The sequence below is a fragment of the Pteropus alecto genome, unplaced genomic scaffold, assembly GCF_000325575.1.
Source record: "Pteropus alecto unplaced genomic scaffold, ASM32557v1 scaffold121, whole genome shotgun sequence".
NCBI lineage: Eukaryota > Metazoa > Chordata > Mammalia > Chiroptera > Pteropodidae > Pteropus > Pteropus alecto.
The window spans coordinates 1870980-1892414 of NW_006434369.1; positions in this window are offsets into that span (position 1 = coordinate 1870980).

The following is a 21435-nucleotide window of genomic DNA, read 5'->3' on the forward strand; positions in this document are numbered from 1 at the left end:
TTTCTTCATTTTGTTGCAAAAATGTGGCACCCATCTCTTGTCTCATACCATAGTAAGACCCAGAGGTTGTCGCAATAATCTATATGTAATAATTTTGTAGAAATCCGAGCTGAAGAAGAGGTGCATTAATATTGCATTTGGATTTTCCTCAGTATGTGTGTCTCTCTCCCTCTCTGCCTTCATAAATATTCCAGACAGAAAAGAGTGACAGTGGAATCAGTTTCTGAGTTAAAAGCAATCACTGCCTTGGTGTAAAAACAGCAGCCAATAGCCTTAATGTTGATCATGATTTGGATCTAGGTTGGCCCGTTAAAAGATCCACCAACATGAGAACCCTAGCTGGTCCCAACACTTATTTCCCACTGAAATGAAAGCATTCTACTTCTAAATGGTATTTTCGAATAAAGGCAATAATTTGTTTCCAGCTGGTACAATTGTTTAATAAAATGCCTGCTGGGTCTTCAGAAGTAATATTCTCCTCTCCTCAGCAACAATGAAAATTACCCCATCTTGGGGACCACTAACTCACTCCACAGAAAATGTTTTCAACTTGAAGTATAAGATTTTCAACGACAGTAATTTGCCATATGGAGAAATGAAAAAAAAAAAAAAAAAAGAAAGTATCAGAGATAGACAGTAAACTGGAGGAGAAAAAAAAATCTTAACAGAAGGCTGAAGCCATTTCACTATTGTAATAATTATTCTTCTAATGTTTTAATCAAAGGAAGCAGCCTGTCTCTCTCCTCTCATCTATATTCAAACCACCACACTTTGTAGGTGTTAATCTCCATGCCTTCAGGCTGTTAGAAGGGAGCGGAAATTGGCAGTCCCTGAACTGCAGAAGCCTGTATGATAACAGTACCTGGCACTGCCCTTAATTATCTCAATTATGTTAATGTGTGTTGTTTGTCAACAGCTAGAAAGAGATGAGACTGTTAGGCGGTTGGGGAGATCGGTTTTTAGATGTAGATTTGGGCAATGAAGGTTTCCTTTCTGTAATAATTGTTTTTGCTTTCTTTTTAAAGGGATTTTATATTTATGAGTAAAAGAAGAAACTAAAAAGTCACCCATAATCTCAGCGACTATGTATTTTCTTAAAGTCATCGGTCCGACGTGGTTTCAGTAGGTTTTATTCTTCCTCATAAGTGATCAAAAATATATAAATATCTAAAAAATGAAAATGAATAACTACAACTGTTATTCACACAGAATACAGGGGATACAAGTGATTTATTTTCCAGGAGCTAAACAAACAAATAAAATTAAATTAAGATAAAATCAGTAGACATACTTTCGAATGCAACAAGAAAGCATTTGGGGATATCCACGTAAAAGAAAATAATGCTACCTAGTATTCAAAACCCTAACATTAGCTGATCTGTTTCAGAGAAGTATGGGGAAGCTTGTATAATAAGAGTTCTGGTGGTCAATTTTCCAGTTTCCTGGCACAAACAACCCCTAGAAGCTAGTCTAGTCTATCCATCCAGAAAACACAGAAGTGAATTTGACCAGTGGTCATTGAGTTATTACTCGTCACCGATCAAACACATGGAGGGTGTGTTCCTATATCAGCAATAGGAGAGAAAGGAGAATACGTATTGTTTTCCCTAAGCCACTACTAGGGAATGTGTGTGCTCTTTATTACCTACTCTGAATTGGAGCTTTCCTGAGTATTTCCGGAGCTGCCAGGGGTGAGCACAGCCTAATCACCGAAGGCATAGGAAGCAAGCAGTGGCTTGACTGGATGTCTATGCTCTAATTTCAACAATCTGTGCTGCAGTCTCCTCCTCTGCTGAGAGAATTCTGATCAGACTGGTTGGCTGTTTTACCAGCCGGCTCTCAAAGCCCTGTGTTGTGGCTTGCTGGAGAGGCCAAAAGAGTAGGGAAGCAAAAAGGAGCCTGAATAGAGACTGACATGATACCATTCTGCCAAAAGTGTTGAAAGGCAGTGGCGTTTTCTTTCTAAACTCCACAGGTACCCTCTAAATACGTGACTCCCTTCCAGAAGACTCCTTACATAGCTGGGCTGCTGAGTGGGGAGAGCAAGGTCACTGTGTCAAGAACCTGGTTCTTCCACTGGCTAGTGAGGGATTTGGTTAAGTCCCTATTTACAAGCTGGAGAATCTGATTAAGAAACAACATTTCTAGGCCAAATTCCTTACTTATAAAATGTAACTAATACTACACCCCTTTTATTGGGGGTATTTGTAAGAGTTCAATCAAACGATGTTAGAAAAAATTGTAAGCTATCGAATGTTGTGCAGATGTAATTCCCTCCCTGTTCTTTTTAAGGCAAATACTACTTCTTGATTCAGAGTACTCTTATTTTCACTGAGGTGTTGCATATGTCATCCTCATAAAGTAAGTTTTATTCTCATGCACACAACGTCCAAAATTTTCTGTTGAGGGGCAACGTACCTCCTTGGTCATGTGTTAAAATTTAATTCCATGGAGAAAGAAGAAGAATTGTCTCCCTGCAGTGAGAGTGTTGTTGTTGTTGTTGTTTTTAATGCTAATTGGAAACAAATCCAAATCAAATATAAGTTTGAGTTTTCTGCCTAAAAAGAACTAGAGAGAATTGAGTGTGACATGTCCCTGATTAGAGAAAAGTTGACTGGGATGACAGGGCCTTTTCCTAGCTGCAGTGAGCCACTGAGATGGGGGCAGGAAGGAGCCTGTTCTCAGAGGCCCCTTCTTCTTGTCTTGCCTTGCCTTCTAGGCAAGGGAACAGAGCCAAGATCAGCTGCTGTCCCTCCAACAATATTTTAACCATAGTAGGGTTGCCAGAACACCCAGTTAAATTTGAATTTCATATAAACAATGAATAATTTTTTAGAATAAGTATGTCCCAAATATTGCTAAATCTGGTAATCCTAAACTATTGCCTGAGGCAGTAGAATCATGGAATCATAGAATTATTTAAGAAGAAGAACTACATAATCCTCTAATTCAGTCTCCTCATTTCATATATGAGAAAAAGGAGTCCTGGAGGGTGAAGCTACAAGCCCTCCTCCATAGCAGAACTGGGCCTAGAATTGCCCAAAAGGGCTTTGTACCTGTAGCAATTTTAAGACTGATTTTTTTCAAAATAAAAATTAAAAAAAAAAAAAATTTTAAGCTATTGAATACACAGAACCCTCAATTTTTCTGAATATTCGTTCACATAAACTCAGGAAACTACTGAGCTGTGATTACTGGCTGCTGTTTTTATACCAAAGCCTTGCATGTTTGTAGCCAACAGAAACAGCAAGAACTAAAAGGTTAATTAATGACTATCTATAGCTACTTCTGCTGACCACAGGATGTAAGAACAGGAGGGGATTTTGGTTGAGATCACTTATTTAACAGGATTTCCACATGACCTAACTTGAGATAATTAGGTCATCAAGGAGGAAAAGGCAGATTAAAGAGGGGTAAGCAAGGAAGCGGACCAGGACAAGACTTTTACCTTAGAACTCAAAACCAAAGTATATGTTTTGGTTGCAGTCTCATTCTTTGACCTCAGTCCTTTGACTTTGAACTACCTACAGACCAAGCATGCTCTAGGCTCATTCCCCTTCCATAGCTGGTGTACGTGTGGGTGTATCCAGCTGTCACAGGAGCTTCATTTCTTCTCTAAGAAGAACTAGGACTGGAAATTGTTTGGAAGCAGGTTATTGACCACAAGGTCAAAGCATACAAAAAAAAAAAAATGTGCAGCATAATTAAAACTGGGTTGGCAAAAAACTGGAATGCTTACTGTGTTTCAGGTGGATACAGGGGAAAGATACTCGAAGGCTTCATTTTCATAAATATAAATCAGTATTTCTCTTTCCTTTCCTTTTTCTTTCAAATATTTTCACCTTGTGCGATGAGACACTTGGTACACACAGGACATTATTAAAAAAATGCTAAGAGACAAGCTTTGTCTCATCACTTTTTTCCCCACACTTCAGAGCTGGCCAAAACACTCCGACTCTGTAATTGGCCAAGTCTCAATGCCTGCAAAGTGTTTTGGAACTATTTATTGTACCCTCTTCTGTGACTTGCCTTTAACAGCACTCATGGCCCACCAAGGGACTTTCCCCTTCACGTTTAGCAGTTAACACTGAATCTCCTTGGCAAGGCTCTCGGTGACTGCACAATCTCACACCTGCCAGCACTGGAAAGTTCTGGAAATAAAGACTTTGTGCCAGACATTCCTTTGGAGCACTTCACTTCATCCAGTGCCTCATAGCCGTTAGACAAGTAACCAATTTCTTGAACTCGGTTAAACCGTTTGCAGCGATAGTGTGCAGCGAGCATATCCAAGAACTGAAGCGAATGCCAAGGCCCTCGGGTCCTACCGCTGCCTCTCTCCCTGCCTTCTTATTGCCTCACTTTTGTTTCACGCCTCGCACTTTCCAAAAGCACCCTCACGTGTGTTCCTCCTTTGTTCTTTATGACAGCTCTGTGAGATCGAGTGGGCGGATTCAGACCAAATAACACGTTTACCTTTTATCAGGTTTTCTGCTAGGCATTTTCATATATTTTTATCTCATATGATCTTGCTAACAATCCTGCAGTGTGGGTAAAAGAGAAAGTACCCAACATACAGATGAAAGACTCGAGGATCAGAGACTGGAATGCTCCAGAGCTGAAAGGTGATCCTTTGTCTGTACTACATAGAATCTGTTTATAATTCTGTCCCTTGGTTAAAATTCTTTCATTAACTACAGTGAGCCCAAGAAATGGCAATCTATGCACGTGATTACTATCTCACAGTCCGAAAACAATGACTAGTAATTATGGCCACTACCTGTTACACATGCCCCTTCATGGCCTCCTCATTCCTGGACCAGGATCTGGCCTATCGCTAGCCCTTCAGTTGGATAATACATATTGAAGTTGGAAGAAGAGTGCTAGGTGCTTCTGCTATAAGCTCCTAGAACACTCTCAATCTCCTCTGTAGTATTTTCTTAGTTATAAACTGCTAATTATTAAAATTCTTTTTATTTGATACTTTATAAAAGTAATACAAGATAAGGTGTAAAAGAAAAAAGCTAATCATCTACCTCATCCCATCTCTCAACAGTAACCTATATTGATACTGTGCTAGGTATCTGTACACATATTTCTCTTTGATCATATAAATATACAAGCTTATACATATATTTATGAGTTTGCTAGCTTGTTTGTCACTGAAAACAAATCATACCTTTTCATGGCTCTAAAACTCTTTTTCCTTCCTACTTCTTTCGCTTAATAGTATATCATGAATACCCCTAAATCTAGTTTTCTCTGATTTCTTTACATAAATACATATAATATCACATCTATGGGGTAATATCATAAAAGAAATAAAGAATGTATAACTATATCATAGTAACTATATCATAAATTCCTCTTTTGATCTGTTTCCAGGTCTTTGCTATTATGAGCAATATCATAATAAATACTGTCGAATGTGTAAGGGAGGAAAAAAAAAACCTTTTCCTCAATCCTCAGTTTCAGTTCCTGGAGCCTGCAAATAAAACTGATAAAAGATAAATTAACAGGAGAAAAAGTTTGCTACACAGGCACAGAGAAGTTTCAGAGTAAAGAAGGGAAACTCCAAAGAAGTGGTTAGGTCCCAGTGTTTACATACCATTTTAACAGAGGGTGACAGAGTGTGAAGTGACAAAGTAAAGGAAAAGGGATTTGGGTTTCTAGGGGTGGTAAATTGTAGGAAGCTAAATATACAGGGGAAATTAATGGAAGATAATGGTTATGTTGGTAAGGTTCATTTGTGCAGATTCAAGCTAGTGCTGTCTCCAGTGAGAAGAGTCACTTCTCCTTCCTGCTATGGGGAAGGGGAGGAGGGATGCCTTCCTTTACAAGGGGAAATTTTATGCCCTGCCACAAGGCAGAACTTTAGAGGGCAGAGAGTTCCTCCTATGACTCCTCCAGCTCAGAATCCTCCTCCTGCCAAAGTGGCATATATTGGGGTGTCATGTTAGGATCTCTTTCAAATATATGTTCTTAAATACTATTTTTATGGGATAAATTCCTGGAGTGCTGAGTTAAAGTATATATGCATTTTATTTTTTATTGACGTGGCTAGATTACTTTCCTAAAAGGCTATAACAACAATTCACATTTCATTCAGCTATATGAATCTATGAACACCTATTTGTCAATCTAATGGGTATAAAGTGGCACCTCACTGTTATTTTAATTTGCATTTCCCTCGCTATTAAAGACATTAAGCGTCTTTTCATATGTTTTTAAAACATTTGAGTTTGCTTTTCTTTGAGTTCCCTGAAATTGTTTGTTTTCTCTCTGCCTGGAGTGTAAGCTCCATCAGAGCAGGTACCATGCATGTCTTGTTATCCTGACAGTTATTGCTGGTTCCTAAGATAGTTGCTGGCAAACAGTAAAGGCTCAAGAAAGTCATTTAATGAGTAAGTGAATATCTTTCGACCCAGCAATTCTTCTTCCAGGAACTATACTAAAGAAATAATAATGGCCGTGTGAAAGGATTTACCTCAAAAATATTCATTATAGAATTGCTTATAATTAGAAATAAGATAGGTAATGATATCTGATACAGAAAGAAAATAATAATGACTATAACAGCTAACTTTTTTTTAGTGGGTACTACTATGTCAAAAGTTTTTTTCATAAAGTATTCTGTTTAATTTTCACGATATGTTAAGTTTTAAAAAGTGCTCAAATAAATGTTTCTGTATGCATCAACAAGTAACTGGAAAGATATATACCAAACTGTTAGTAGTAGTTTATTTGTGTGACTAAAATAATACAGATTATTTTTATTTTCTTTTGTGCTTACAACCTACTTTTATGTAAGTCTTCTCCACCTTTCGTGATGAGAAAAATAATGTAAGAAAAGCTATCCCTGAGTAATATTCTAGTATTTAGTGCTTTCTTGTCCTTTTAAGTAAAGTATGTATATATACTATATTTAAAAAATATACATATAAACAAATAAAGTCTTATAATAAAGAATAAAGCTGATAAATACCCAATGAAATAGCTCACTGGTTATCTCATTTTTCCTAGATAATAATGTCCTGGGGCTTGTTTCCCCATGAATGAGGTATATTTGTCTCCTCAGTTTTTTAGGGTTGGCCCAAAAGGCCATTAATCATTCTGTCTGGAGCTCAGAAGGAACCTTGTGGAAGCAAGGAGAGGTGTAGCAAGCCCATCTAGCCTCAGCAGCAGTGATGAAGGTGCCCAGCCACTGGGACGGAACCAGGCACAGGCACGCAGAAGGAATGATAAAGAGGGCCATTTCCTGCCTCACTGGCCTGTACCACAAGTGACACCCCTACCCGCCCCACTCACAACCTCAAAGCAGTGCTTTCCCCTGATGTCATATGAAACTGAATGAGGCTTTTCTCTCAGTGGAATCCAGAGAGCAGAGTTGAAATGTGGTACTTTAAGCAATATAACATGAAAACAAAGTAGTTGATAATAGAACACAAGGTATATTTCCCCTTAGCAGCAAAAACGCCCCTCCCCCAATAAAAACCACAGATAAATCAAAAGTTAAAATAAAATTTAATTGTATTAAAAAGCTTACTCCAGTTTTCTCATGTGTTTCACCCTAAATTCCCTTTCCGTGTAGCAGCGACCTTGACAGAAACTGCAATAAGCACATCGCCTATTTCTTGCCTTTAAAAACTCATTGGCTGCTTTCATTTGTACTGACTCAAGCCATTTCGAAGGACCTTGTGGACGTCGAGCAAAGCCCAGGCCCAGTCTGGGGACTCAAGTTAAGCTGTATTGAGATACAACATGAATGCCACAAGATCAATCCCCAAAGAATCAAAGGAAGAGCCTTAACATAAGTACGGAAATTGGTCAAACCATGTTGTCCCTTCATGGATCCTTGGTCAGTGAGGCCAGCATCCTTTCCTTCTGTACACCTCTCCAATAGTTCACTGCCAGTGTAGACTAAGGTCAGGTATCGATGAAAATCAGCCCGGAGTGTGGCGATGTATTTGTACATGTCCCTATTAATACTCTTAAGTGTCCTTTTCCCAAGAGACTGGGTCTGCTATAAACTTACTGTAGCTCCCTTGGCATAGGCAGTTATTCCCACTGAGCCCAGGTCCTCACCTAGAGGAGGGAAGGAACCATCCTTCCTCCAAAAAGATCCTATTTGTTTTCTTGTGTATTTGCCTAAGCAAGCTGCCCCCTGTCCTCTTACCCTTGACCTGAGAGGGGGCATCACTGGCTGGCTTCTGACTATGGGCACAGTGTGAAAGATGTCATAAAGGGAAGGGCGCAAGAAGTCAGTCATGGCTGAAGAGGCAGGAGATGGGTGCAGAAGCAGCCAGCTTACCCGGTAAGTCTCCCTATATGTCCAGTCAAGGGGATATTTGTGAAGGCAGTTGCACGCAGCACATACACCATCCCTCAGTCGTTGATGATGAAAATAGAGAGATGCTATGCAGACCTCGTTCACGCTGGCTCATGAAAGCCGATGATTCCATTTTCAGAAGTTTGGGAGCCAGATGAATTCCCACTGGCAGTTTGAAGTCAGTCAGAGAATATTGAACCACGGAAGTTAGCTAAGGCTGCTAACAATGAAGACTCTCTTTTTGTTTGTTTGAAAACTAGTCATTACACTTACCCAGCATAACATTGCCGGAGCCCCGACCGGCAGCGAATCCAGTGTGTCAGACAAGGATGAGGCCTAGGTTCCTCTCCCAGCTTTTCCACTCACTACCTAGAAAACACTGGGGCAGTTCCTTAACCAGCCTGTGCCTCTGCTTCCTTCTCTGAAGGATAATGATCGAAAGTATAAGAAGACTAAGTAAGTTAATTTATTTAATATGCTAAGAATTGTGCCTGGCACAATGTAAGTATTTTCCATCATTATCTGCTTTTAATACGCTAGGGCACAAAATGAATTGAGAAGTACTGATGAAAACAAAACAAAACAAAATAAAAAACTCCCAAACAAAAAAGAAAACCCCAAAAACCTGAATGCTTAACAAACTAGTTTCAGAGTTCAAATGTGGCTGGCTATTCAAAGACTTTTAGGTACTAGAACTTTTCAAGGTGAGACGAGAAAATGAGCAGAAACACAAAATCAAGGGTTCAGTAAATAGGTTAAAAGAGGGAAGATGTAAGTGTAAAACTACATGATGAATATAGTGCCTTCGTCTGTTGTTCTTCTCCAAAACACTTAAGTAGAAATCTTGGTAAGCTAACAGATTTTTAAAGTCCACCTGAGAAGCCAAATTCCTTCACAGCAATTATTCAGATGATGTTTTTGCTGTGTTTGGAAAAACCTCCAAGAGTATTTAATTTGCAGATGCAGAAACCTCTGTAACTTTACATGCATTTGCACAGCTGCTGCTGGAGTGAAGTACCACTGTGCGGTAAAGAGTTATCAATAAATATCAGGATTCTTTTTTCATACAAGAAAAGTTCTTCTTTGTCCAAGGCTTCATTCACCCAGGCAGTCCCAGGCAAATATTCACATTTGGAGTTCTGTTTCCTGCTGTACATCCTAGCACACTAGGCCCCCTGCCTTCTTTTGGACTCCATGACTTAAGATATTCATCATTTCAGAGACTGACTTTGCCAAGAGCATTTCGGTCTCAGGAAGAAAATAAAATAGATGCACTTCAAAAATGATCAAGTGTTATTATGTATCTGATTTTTGAATCCCCCCAGCCATTTTATAAGAAATTCCTGCTATTTGAAATAATCGCCTGAATCTCCTGAGAAGCTTTAAACCATGTTAGACAATTAAACAGATTCCTGGCATAACTAAGGCCAGCTGTGAGTGTGGCTAGCACGTAAGCACCCAGTGAGGCCAGAGGTAATCACTGAAGGGCACGCGGCAGGTGTAAGCAGCATCTTTTGTTCCCCAAGAAGAGACCACATCTCCAAGTTGCTTTGATAATATCCCCATGACTTCTTGTCAGCATGACACTTCCAACACAGTTTTGTTGAGAAATGCCTTTTGTGCTGACAGGACCACGATCACGTGGGCTTTGACCTCAACCTTGTTTTCTCATATTTAATGAATTAGAAGAAAACAGAGCTAGAGGACATTACTCCAAAGACATAAACTTTCTTTTCCATGATTATCTATGGCATAGCGTGTGCCTGACAACTTGGACAGGGGGTGCTACTGTAATGATATAATTCTGGCAACAAGGAGCATAAAGGAGCAGTATGGCCCTGAGCATCCACATCTGTCTGGACAGGGTTCCTTTAAAAGGCTGAAAAAAAAGAAGCGCCATAATTCATGGAGGTAAGAAGAATTCTTTGGCCTTAACTACATACTGTGATTGTAGCTATGTCCATGAAAAGCACTTAAGCATATAGAAGCAAAGGTGGACTTTCTATGCCACTGTCAATCAGACAAAAATGAATAGTGGAAATGCAGACAACTTGTATGTTAACTTGTAATTAATTAGACTTGTTACAAAAAGGATTTAGGCGGCTCGCAAAAATATGTAAAATTTAAGATAAGTTGTTTTGGGTTTTCTTTTAATTGCAGTAAAATACATATAACATAAACTTACCATCTTAACCTTTTTTAAGTATATAGGTCCGTAGTATTAAATATATTCATTGTTGTGCACTCAATCTCCAGAACTTTCTCATCTTGCAAAGCTGAAATTCTATATCCAATAACTATTCTCCATTAACAAGTTGTTTTAATAAAAAGTTTGTGTATTAATGAAAAATAAAAACACTTTAAAAATTAAACCCACTGAAGAAAGAAATTGAAGAGGACACAAATAAATGGAAGGATATACCATGCTCATGGGTTGGAAGGATTAGTATCATTAAAATATCCACACTATCCAAAGAAATCTACAGATTCAGTGCAATCCCTATCAAAATATCAATGACATTCTTCTCAGAACTAGAAAAAAAATTCTAAAATTTATATCAAACCACAAAAGACCATGAATAGCTAAAGCAATCCTGAGAAAAAAGAACAAAGTTGGAAATGTCACACCCCCTGATTTCAAACTCTATTACAAAGCTATAATAAATAAAACGGCATGGTACTGGCACAAAAATAGACACACAGATCAATGAAACAGAATAGAGAGCCCAGAAATAAATCCTCACTTATTTGGTAAATTAATCTATGACAAAGGAGGTAAGAATATCCAATGAAAAAATGACAGTCTCTTTAATAAGTAGTGTTGGGAAAACTGGACAGATACATGCAAAAAAAAAAAAAATGAAATTGGACCACTCTCTCACTCCATATACAAAAATAAATTCAAAATGAATTAAATATAAGTAAATAAATTCAAAATTTATTTCAAAAATGTAAATAAATTCAAAATTTAATTCAAAAATGTAAATAAATTCAAAATTTAAATATAAGACCTAAAACCATAAAACTCCTAGAAGAAAATATATGTAATAAACTCTTTGGCACCAGTCTCAGTAAACCATTTTAGATATGTCCCTTCCAGCAAGGGTAACAAAAGCAAAAATCAACAAATGGGACTACATCAAACTAAAAAGCCTCTGCATAGCAAAGGAAACCATCAACAAAATGAAAAGACAACCTACTGAATGGGAGGAGATATTCACAAATTATATATCCAATAAGGAGTTAATATCTAAAATATATAAAGAACTTATACAATGGAAACAAACAAAAAATACAACAAAATGAACAATCTGATCAAAAAATGGGTGAAGGACATGAATAGACATTTCTCCAAAGAAGATATAAAGATGGCCAACAGACATATGAAAAGATGCTCAACATCACTAATCACCAGGGAAATGCAAATCAAAACACAAGAAGATACTGCCTCACATTTGTCAAAATGGCTATTATCAAAAAGTTAACAAATGACAAACGTTGGCCAGAATATGAAGAAAGGGGAATCCTTGTACACTGTTGGTAGGATTGTAACTTGGTGTAGCCACTATGAAAAACAGTATGATGAGTCCTCAAAAATATAGAATATTAAAAATAGACCTACCACTTGACCCAGCAATTCCACCTCTGGGTATGTAGCCGGAGAAAACGAAAACACTAATTCGAAAAGATATATGTACCCCTATGTTAACTGCAGCATTACTTACAATAGCCAAGCTATGGAAACAACCTAGGTGTCCATCAATAGATGAATAGATAAAGAAGATGTGATATATACACACACATATACACACAATGGAATATTACTCGGCCATAAAAAGGAATGAAATCTTGCCATTTATAATGACATGGATAGACCCAGAGAGTATTATGCTAAGTGAAATAAGTCAGACAGAGAAAGACAAATACTGTATGACTTCACTTACATGTGGAATCTAAACAACAACAACAACAACAACAACAACAACAAATGAACAAAAAACAAAAACAGACTCATAAAAACAGATCAAAATAATTTTGCCAGAGTAGAGGGAGGTGGCTGTTGGACGAAAAAGGTGAAAGGGAAAATAGTCAATATTTTGATAACTTTGCATGATGACAGATGGTTATAAGACAGTGTGATGACCACATTGTAAGGTATATAAATATTGAATCAGTATATCATATACCTGAAATTAATATAATATTGTATGCCAACTATAGTTAAATTTTAAAAAGAAATAAAAAAGAAAACAAAACAAATAAATGAAAATCAAATGTTACATTTTAAAAAAATAAGCAAAATCTAATGACCTTTGTTATTCATTCAGGAAAGTTTTTTTAATATGGAAACTTTTGCCTACCAATCCGACAAAATTCATTTTGACAGAATGAAAAAAGCTGGTGATGAAATCAGAACAGAATTACATGAAGGTAGGCAATAGAAGAAAGATGTCTGTAACTTTAATATGCAAAATACATGTGATAAGACCCGGTTACAAAAGCTGGGCCACAAATTTCACTGGAGGCCCTCCAGCAGCTAATGTTAAGAGAGAAAGACAAGCAGTTACAGGAATCAAAGCAAAACCATTGCCACTCTCTTGAGAACAGCCAGGAAATGAGTTTCAGGAAAGGCAGTGACTTAAGGGTGTTGGCAAGAAGTGTACATGAGATTAAGACAAAAAAAAATGGAGGTGAATGGAAATGAGATGAATCTAGGGCAGGAGTCAAGAGAGTCTAAACAAACTAGAGGAGTCTTCTAGATTCCACAGGTGGAAGAATAGCATGTAATTTGCTTGACCTAGGCTGGGGGTGAGGGATGAAGAGAGATCAAAAGATCCTAATTATAGAATGCAGAGTAGCAAATAGTGAGCTAGGTCAGGAGAGAATGCTGTCTCAATGAGGAAAAGTTCCTCTCCAGAAAGGACCTACTTTATATCCAAGCCCATCGGTAAAAGAAGAAAACTCACCTTAAAATCTACCTATAAGCTGAGCACCTGGAATCTATATCCCAATGGGTAAGTTATATGCCCATACTCTGCATCCTATAATACACACCACACTCTAAAGGGTTCCAAGATTATATCCTAGAGAGGAAAATCCTTTGGATGCTGGCACCAGAATCTACTAGAAGAAAACAGAGAGAATTTCTGCTAAATTTCAGGCATAAACAGAGATAAAATCTGTCTCTTAGGATTGATGGCATGGATAGTGTGGAAGAGAAAGTTTTCTCAGATTCCTGAAAGATGCTTTTAGAGCTATGGAAGGGAAACAGTCAAATGTGGATGTTTCTGACAGCATCTCACAGCTTTACTTGGAAGAATTTTAGCAGTATTTTCTAAAATTTGGAGAGTCTCCAAGCATGTTTTATGGCTTTTTAAATAAGTCTCTCTCCTATAGAACTAGAATATCACTCGTACTTTATGGAAAGGCTGCCATTGCACTCTGGCTGTAATAGGTGCCAGGGTGACATGGAAGGGGCACTTGTAGGTTTCAGGACAAGTTCCATTATTTATCAGCTATGCAACGTTGAGAAAAATCACTTACACTCCCTGACCTTTAGTTTTCCACCTGTAACCTGATAATACTGTCTTATGAAAACCACTGGAGAAATGTGAATCAAATTGGATGCAAGGAAGTGTTAAATGAATTTAAGAATGTAACATTGAACTTCTAGCAACATGGCAGATGAATTTGATATGGCCTAAATTCCTCCAGTTACAAAGACACCCAAATATTGGATAAAATTTAACATTTAAAAATGCAGAAGGATTGCTGAACTTCAAGGGAAATATGGGAAACCACCAGGTGGCAGGAATGAAACAAATCAAAGCTAGAGAAATGAGTACGAGCTGATGAGAAGCAGCCTGAAGGGTTTTCACTGGGTTTCCCAAGTTCCTAGATGCAGAACCATGAGTTTCTAGCGCCCCCAGAGATAAGAGATAGAGTCTTTGCCTTTAGATGGTGATGAGAAGATAAGTCCTGAGAGAAGAGGTGCCCCAGCCATTAAAAGGGGCTGTATAGTCTGCTCAGGCTACCATAATGAAACTTCTTTTCTCCTGGGTCCAGAAGCTAGAAGTCCAAGATCAAGGTACCAGCAGATTTAGTTTCTCCTGAGGCCTCTCTTCCTGGCTTATAGACGGCCACTTTCTCCCTGTGTACTCATATGGCCTTTCCTCTATATGAAAATCCCTGGCGTCTCTTCCTCTTCTTATAAAGACTCCAGTCCCATGCAATCAGGGTCCCACCCTTAGGACCTCATTTAATCTTAATTACCTCTTTAAAAGCCTTATCTCCAAATACAATCACATTCTAGGATATTGGGTATTAGGCTTTAATATATGAATTTGGGGGGATATAATTCAGTCCATAACAGGGGCTGACAAACCTCCACACAGGCTCAGAGCAGCAGTAAAAAAAGCTTAAGAAAGCCTGCCATTTATCAGGAAACTTAGATGGGAAAGGGAAAAATCACCAGTGAGAAATAAAAGCCCAAGCTTGTAATATGTACAGGTGTGGGGTTTGAACCCATCTTCCCAGCATGCTGTGGGAGCTGGAAACTAAGAAACTAACATAAAATGCTTGTCCTGGGACACTGAAATTTAACCCCCCACCAGAAACTTAAAAAGAAAACTAATCTGAGCAAAAATTTTGCAACCCTGGACATGATACAATTTTTTTAATCTTGCTGAAAGTTAACTCATTGAATGAAAAAGGAAATACAAACTACACAGAGAAACTACAATGAGAGTCATGAAATGCAAAATACCAATGGTTCTTAAAGTGTGTTTCCTACTCCAGCAGCCTTAGCATCACCTGGGAATTTGTTAGAATGCAGATTCTTGGGCCTCGCCCAGATCTTTTGAATCAGAAACCCTGGGAGTGGGGCCCAGAATCTGTGTTTTAACAAGCCCTCCATGGGACTCTGATGGCTGAAGTGTGAGAACGGCTGCAATAGAAAATGAGCATTCCATTTGGAAAGACACTGCCAAGCAATAGCCTCTGCCTTTTCCCTAGAAGCCACTGGCTTAGACACTCATGCCATCAAACACATTATCCATTGCCCTTTCCTGCTGGCATATGTCCAAAGCTCAGGTCACTTCCCTTTATTTCTAAAAGACCTTCTCCCTAGCTCACTAACCTTGCCTGCTTTCTCCCCAGGGCTTAGCACATAGTTGGCGCTCAGTTTTTTTATTATCATTATTATTTAATGAAAGAATAAATAAGAGCTGCATGTGTTATTGGGCTATGTTCTTTTAAAAATCCTCCTACATTTGATATTTAAGATGGGGGTGGTGAGCAGCTTTCTTCAACATGATTAAATCTAGAAAGCATTATCTATGAGCCTAACGAAAGCAGATTTGCAGAAGGATACTGTAGTAGTTTGCTAGGGCTGCCGTAACAAAGTACCACGAACTAAGTGGCTTAAATGACAGAAATGTATCATCGCATAGTTTTGGAGGCTGGGAGTCCAAGATCAAGATGTAAGCACGGTGGATTCTTTCTGAGTCCTGAGGAAGAATCTATCCCATGCCTCTCTCCTAGTTCCTGGTATCTCAGCAGTTTCTTGCCTTGTGATGATGTCTTTACATCATCTTCCCTCTTAGGTGTTTCTGTCTCTTCCCATGACATTCTTTCTAGAAGGACACCAGTCACAGGGACTCACCCTACTACAGTATGACCATATTGTAACTCCACTAATTATACCTGCAATGGCTCTTTAGCTAAATAAGGTCCCATTCTGAGGTACGAGGGGTCAGGACTTCAACATATGAATTTAAGGGGGACAGGATTCAACCTATAACAGATATATCTGGCATAATATATGAAATTTAAATTATGTAAAATTTTAAAACACAAAATGATGTGGTATATAATTTATGGACACCTAAATGCACAGTCAAACTATAAAATCATGTATTGAAGGAAAAAGACCAACTTCGGCTTAGTGCTTCCCTCCAAGCAGAGGAAATAATGAGGGAATGGTACCAAGAAGGGATCTGGGAAGGGAATGTGTCTGTATCTGTATATTCAGTTCTCTAAAAATATGCAGCAAGTACCGCTTAATGTCAACATTTGTTAAATGCCCATGATGGCTATTATTACTTTTTTGCATGTTAGAACAAGCTATTTTGTTTGTGTATTTGAGATAGTAGCATTAGGAAAGAAACATCCCTTGCTATAATGAACATGATGTTAGGACAAGCCCAACTATAAGGCAATAGTAACTTTATGCAAGTGAAGACATCAAGGAGTGTCAAGTGGCAGGTGGCTGTATGAAATGACAACTATAAGAGATTGAAACCAAGAGTCAGGCCACACTGCAGGGTATTAGTGGTTACCAGTGGGAAGGGTGAGGGGGGGAAATAGATAGGGTAAAGAGGGGTCAAATATTTGATGGCAGAAGGAAATTTAACTTTGGATGATGAACATATGACAGTTCATCAGTGCAATATACATATGACATATTACTGAATTGTACCCTTGAAACCTATTTGATTTTATTCATCGATGTCACCCAAAAAATTTTAATTAAAAAAAAAAAAAAGAAAAAAATACTTGCTTGAATCTGTCTTAGGTGCCGGCATAGATTAAATCAGATAAGGTCTCTGTCTTCATGGTGCTTATGTTCTAGAAAGTAGCTCTTAAATAGCAAATGTAGGATGAGACTTTTTTAGAACATGCTCCAACAACCTTAGCCTGAGACTTTTTAAAAAGTGTGAGGGTGGGGGATGGGAGAAAGTTTGGGGGAAAGGAAGTTATAATCAAGAGGTCGTACAGACAGGAAGCCCTATGACATGGAAAGGCCAGGATTTCTAAAAGACATTTCTAATCGTTTTTGATGTGACAAAACTAACGATGACCTTTGAGCTAAAAGGGAAAAGAGGCTCGTCCCGATGGAATGCCCATTGACAGGGAGACCCTGACCTGGCCAAGGCGCTCTGTGATTATTATTCTAGCCTGGGGAGAAAAAAAGCCAATTCAAAAATTGTTTGTTCGTGTCATGGTAAATCCTTAATGCTTTTAATGAAAATTCTTCTCCTTCATGAAATATTTTCTATTTTAAAGAAGAACAGCAAATTAATACAGCGTTTCCAATAGCCTTTAAGTCAGGTTTAATTGGGGTAATTCCCTCCAGTGAATCGAAAGATGACATTCGTCTTCATTGCCTGGGTGGAATGTTAAACTGGAAGCAGGGATGAAATGTCAAGGTAAAATAACGCTAATAATTATTCTGAATGTTACATTCTCCTTGACCTTGGAATTTAAAGGGCCAAAATGAAGGCTTTTTGTCAAAAGTCAAGAAGTCATCTAGAGACACTGCTGACATTTATGATTAATGTAATCTGAGATTATTAGGAGAGAAATGCAGAATATGATTAGCTTCTAGTATCTCAGTAATTCATTTTATATCATTATAGAAACCATATAGTATGGGGACATAAAAAGAGCTGACATGCTATGAATAATCCTAATCTCTAGAAATTTAAAAAGGAAACCTCTAAAGATAAGTAAGACTTTTTAATTAAAGCAGCAGTGACCAAATAATTAAATTTATAGGCCTATAGTAAAAGGGGGAAGAAAATGACCTCAGTCCATGGAAAAATAATGATTTCTTATGCATAACACACATGAACACAAAAGAAATCAAGCCTCTATCTATCTGCTGGGTCCTGTCGCTTCAGAGAATTTTCTGGTTCATTTGCACTGACAAGAAGGAGTGTGGCTTGGGGAAGGCTCCCCTCCCCCCCACCCCCCGCCCCCAGCACTGTGCTCTGAGTTGGCAACTGAAGCGGCCCCTGAAAAATGAGACTCTGTGAGAGCAAAGCACCTTTGTAATGGGAAAGATGGCTTTCGATATTTATTGAGGAAAACACAGCTCATGTTTTAAATAAAGCTTTTGGTCCAAAGCTCTAGCTAGGAAATATGCAAAGGTGAAAGGGAACCCACTCACTGTGACCTGGTTTCCCTGCCCCCCAGCCCCGCCTCAGCACATCTCATCTCATTGTCACCCCTCTTCATGCTCAGCCCGAGGCAGGGATGTAGCAGGGGTAAGGCAGGCAGGGGAAATTGATTCTTAGAAAGAAAAATAAATAGGACTCACATACCAATAAAAAAATATGCAAAAAGGAAAAAAAAAAACCTTCGAAAGAGAAATAGAAAATATTTAGCTTACTCATTTTAAAATTAAAAACTTGAACTATGAGGTTTTGTAATAAGAAAATGTGCATTTAAGTGATATGTGTACAAACCACATATGCATATATGATGTATAACATATGTATAGTAATTATTTCCTCAATTTTTTTCCTCAGTAGGGACAGATAGGGGCTAGCGAGTGAGTGAACAGAGAAAGAACAGGTGGAAAAAGGTAAGGTGGGAATATAGAGAGAAAAATGTAGAAAGGAGGAAGAGGCAGAAAGAGAAAGTCCAAAGAAGAGACACCCATAAGCATGAGTTTTCGTTATAACCTCGTGTATGTATAAGAGATGTTTTCGATAGTTTTTTATTAGATTTTTGGTAATTGAATGATGATTCTCTAGTTTCAAGTTTCACTTTCATTATCTCCCGAGTTTAGCCTGGAGTACTGGGAGATTTCTATGTTGGTGCTCATAGCACTGCATTCAAATTATTGATGCTCCTTGATTTACAATGGGCTAACATCCTGATAAACCCATTGGAAGTTGAAAATATCGTAAGTCGAAAATACATTTAATACACCTAACCTACCAACCATCATAGCATAGCATAGACTACTACCTTAAACGTGTTCATGACACTTGTGTTAGCCAATAGTCGGGCAAAACCATCTAACACAATGAATGTACTGTAGAGTTTTAGTTGTTGACCCTTGCGACCACAGGGCTGATGGGCAGCTGTGCTCGCTGCCGCCGCCCGGCATCATGAGAGAGCAGCTAGTGCATATCCCAGCCTGGGAAAAGATCAAAATTCGAAGTATGGTTTCTGCTGAATTCATATTGCTTGCGCACCACCGTAAAGTCAAAAAATTGAAAGTGGAACCATCCTAAGTCAGGGATTGTCTATATAAAATCTGTGTAGGCCAAGAGAAAGGCTTGATCTTCTGAAGGTCTGTAACCGCCTGCGTTACACTGCAGGAATTTAGCATCATAATAAATAATAATTCAGGAGATGTTAAGAGAGGCACCATTTGAAAAGAGATCACACGAGCATTTCTTAATGTTGTACTGAAGGTACTTGTGAAAACAAATGAAAGTAACGTACTTGCAAAATTCCAATACGGTTGAGAAAATTGTGATAGAAAATTTTGCTAAAACAATACAGCTAACGCAAGGACGAGAGAAGCCTTCAAAGCATCTGGGATCTGAGATGTGGCAATGAGCACCGTTTGTTCTACGCATTCCAAACTCCCAGATGTTGCCATCTTAAATATACACTCATTTAAATGGACATCGCCATCACCTTAAAAGGCACTGCCATGGTCAGTGCTGAAAAGACAGAAATGGAAAACTTTTCTAAATATCAAAACTTACCATTGCCAAATGGTAGCTGGGAGGCATAATGGTGACCGCTAAAACCTCGCAAGTCATTTCGTTTCATTTCATTTAAATAAATATTTGTTGTGGACCATGTGCAGACACTGCTCTAGGCCTTGAAATACAGTGATGAATAAGCCAGAGTGCTTGCTGTCCTCGTGATCGAATGAAGGAGACAGACAAGCACACCAGCCAGGACAAGACATTGTTGTGAGTGTACAGGCATGAACGCTTAGTGCTAGGAAAGGTAAGGAAGGGTACATACTCTCACCCAGTATGTCTCTGGGTAGAAGGGGTGATAAGACTTCCTTGAGGAGCTAACTCTCGAGCTGAGGTTTTAAAGAAAGAGTAGGAGTTAGCCAGAATGAGAAGGAAGAGAGGGGAATCCGAGCGGGTTTTGGAGTGAGTAGATTGTTGGTGCGTTTTAATGAGAATTCCTGACACGGGAAAACACTCTGCTCAGAGGTCTAGCAACCCACTTCTCAACACATGGCACCACTGTCCACTCAGTGGCTCCAGCTGGAGCCTAGGAGCCACCCTTGATCCCATTTCTTTCCCTCACTGCCCACATCTAAACATTAAGTTCTGTTGACTTTACTCCAAAATATATTCCAAATCCATTTATTTCTATCTCCACATGACCTTCTAGTAGAAGTTCTGTCTTCTCTCCTCTGGACTGTGCAGCAGCCTTCTAACTTGTTGTGATGGGCTAAATTGTGTCCTCCGCTCCCCTCATCAAATTCCTATGTGGAAGCCATAACCCCTACTACATCAAAATATGACTGTATTTGGAGATAGGGCCTTAATTAAGTGATTAAGTTAAAACAAGGCCTTTAGAGTGAGCCCTAATCCAATTTGACTGGTGTCCTTATAAGAGGAGTTTAGGATACACAAAGATACACCAGGGATGCACAGGCAAGGAAGACAGACCATGTGAAGACACAGCAAGAAGGTGGTGTTGGCAAGCCAAGGAGAGAGGCCTCAGGAGAAACCAGCCCTGCCTAAGCCTTGGTCTCAAACTTCCAGCCTCCAGAACTGCAAGAAATAAATTTCTGTTGTTTAAGCCACCTATTCTGTAGTATTTTGTTATGCCCTGGCAAACTAATGTACTTGTCTTCCTGTTCCTACTCATACCTCCTAAAATCCATCATCCAGCAGCAAATCATACCACGTCATTACCGTGCTTAATATTCTCCAATGGCTTCCATTATTTTTAGAATAAAATATAAACTCCTTGTTCTGGTCCAAGAGGTGCGCAAGGTGAGCTGATGTCTTTCAGATTTCAAATTAAATGTCACTTCCTCAGAGAGGACTTCCCTAGTCTCCAGAGTAAAGAGCCCTGCAGACACTCTCTAGCATATCAATGTGCTTTATTTTCTATATGGTATCCATTCCCATATGATATTTTCTTGTTTATGTGGTTGTTATTTCTATGCCTCCTCCTCCCACCACCCCCAGAATGTAAGCTCCTTCATTCTACCTCCAGAACTTTCATCTGTTACATTCTGTCTCGTGAACTCAAAACACAGTAATGCTCAAACATTTTTATTGGGGGGCGGTGGGGAATGAAGAGCAGAGTATATGACCTATTGGAGA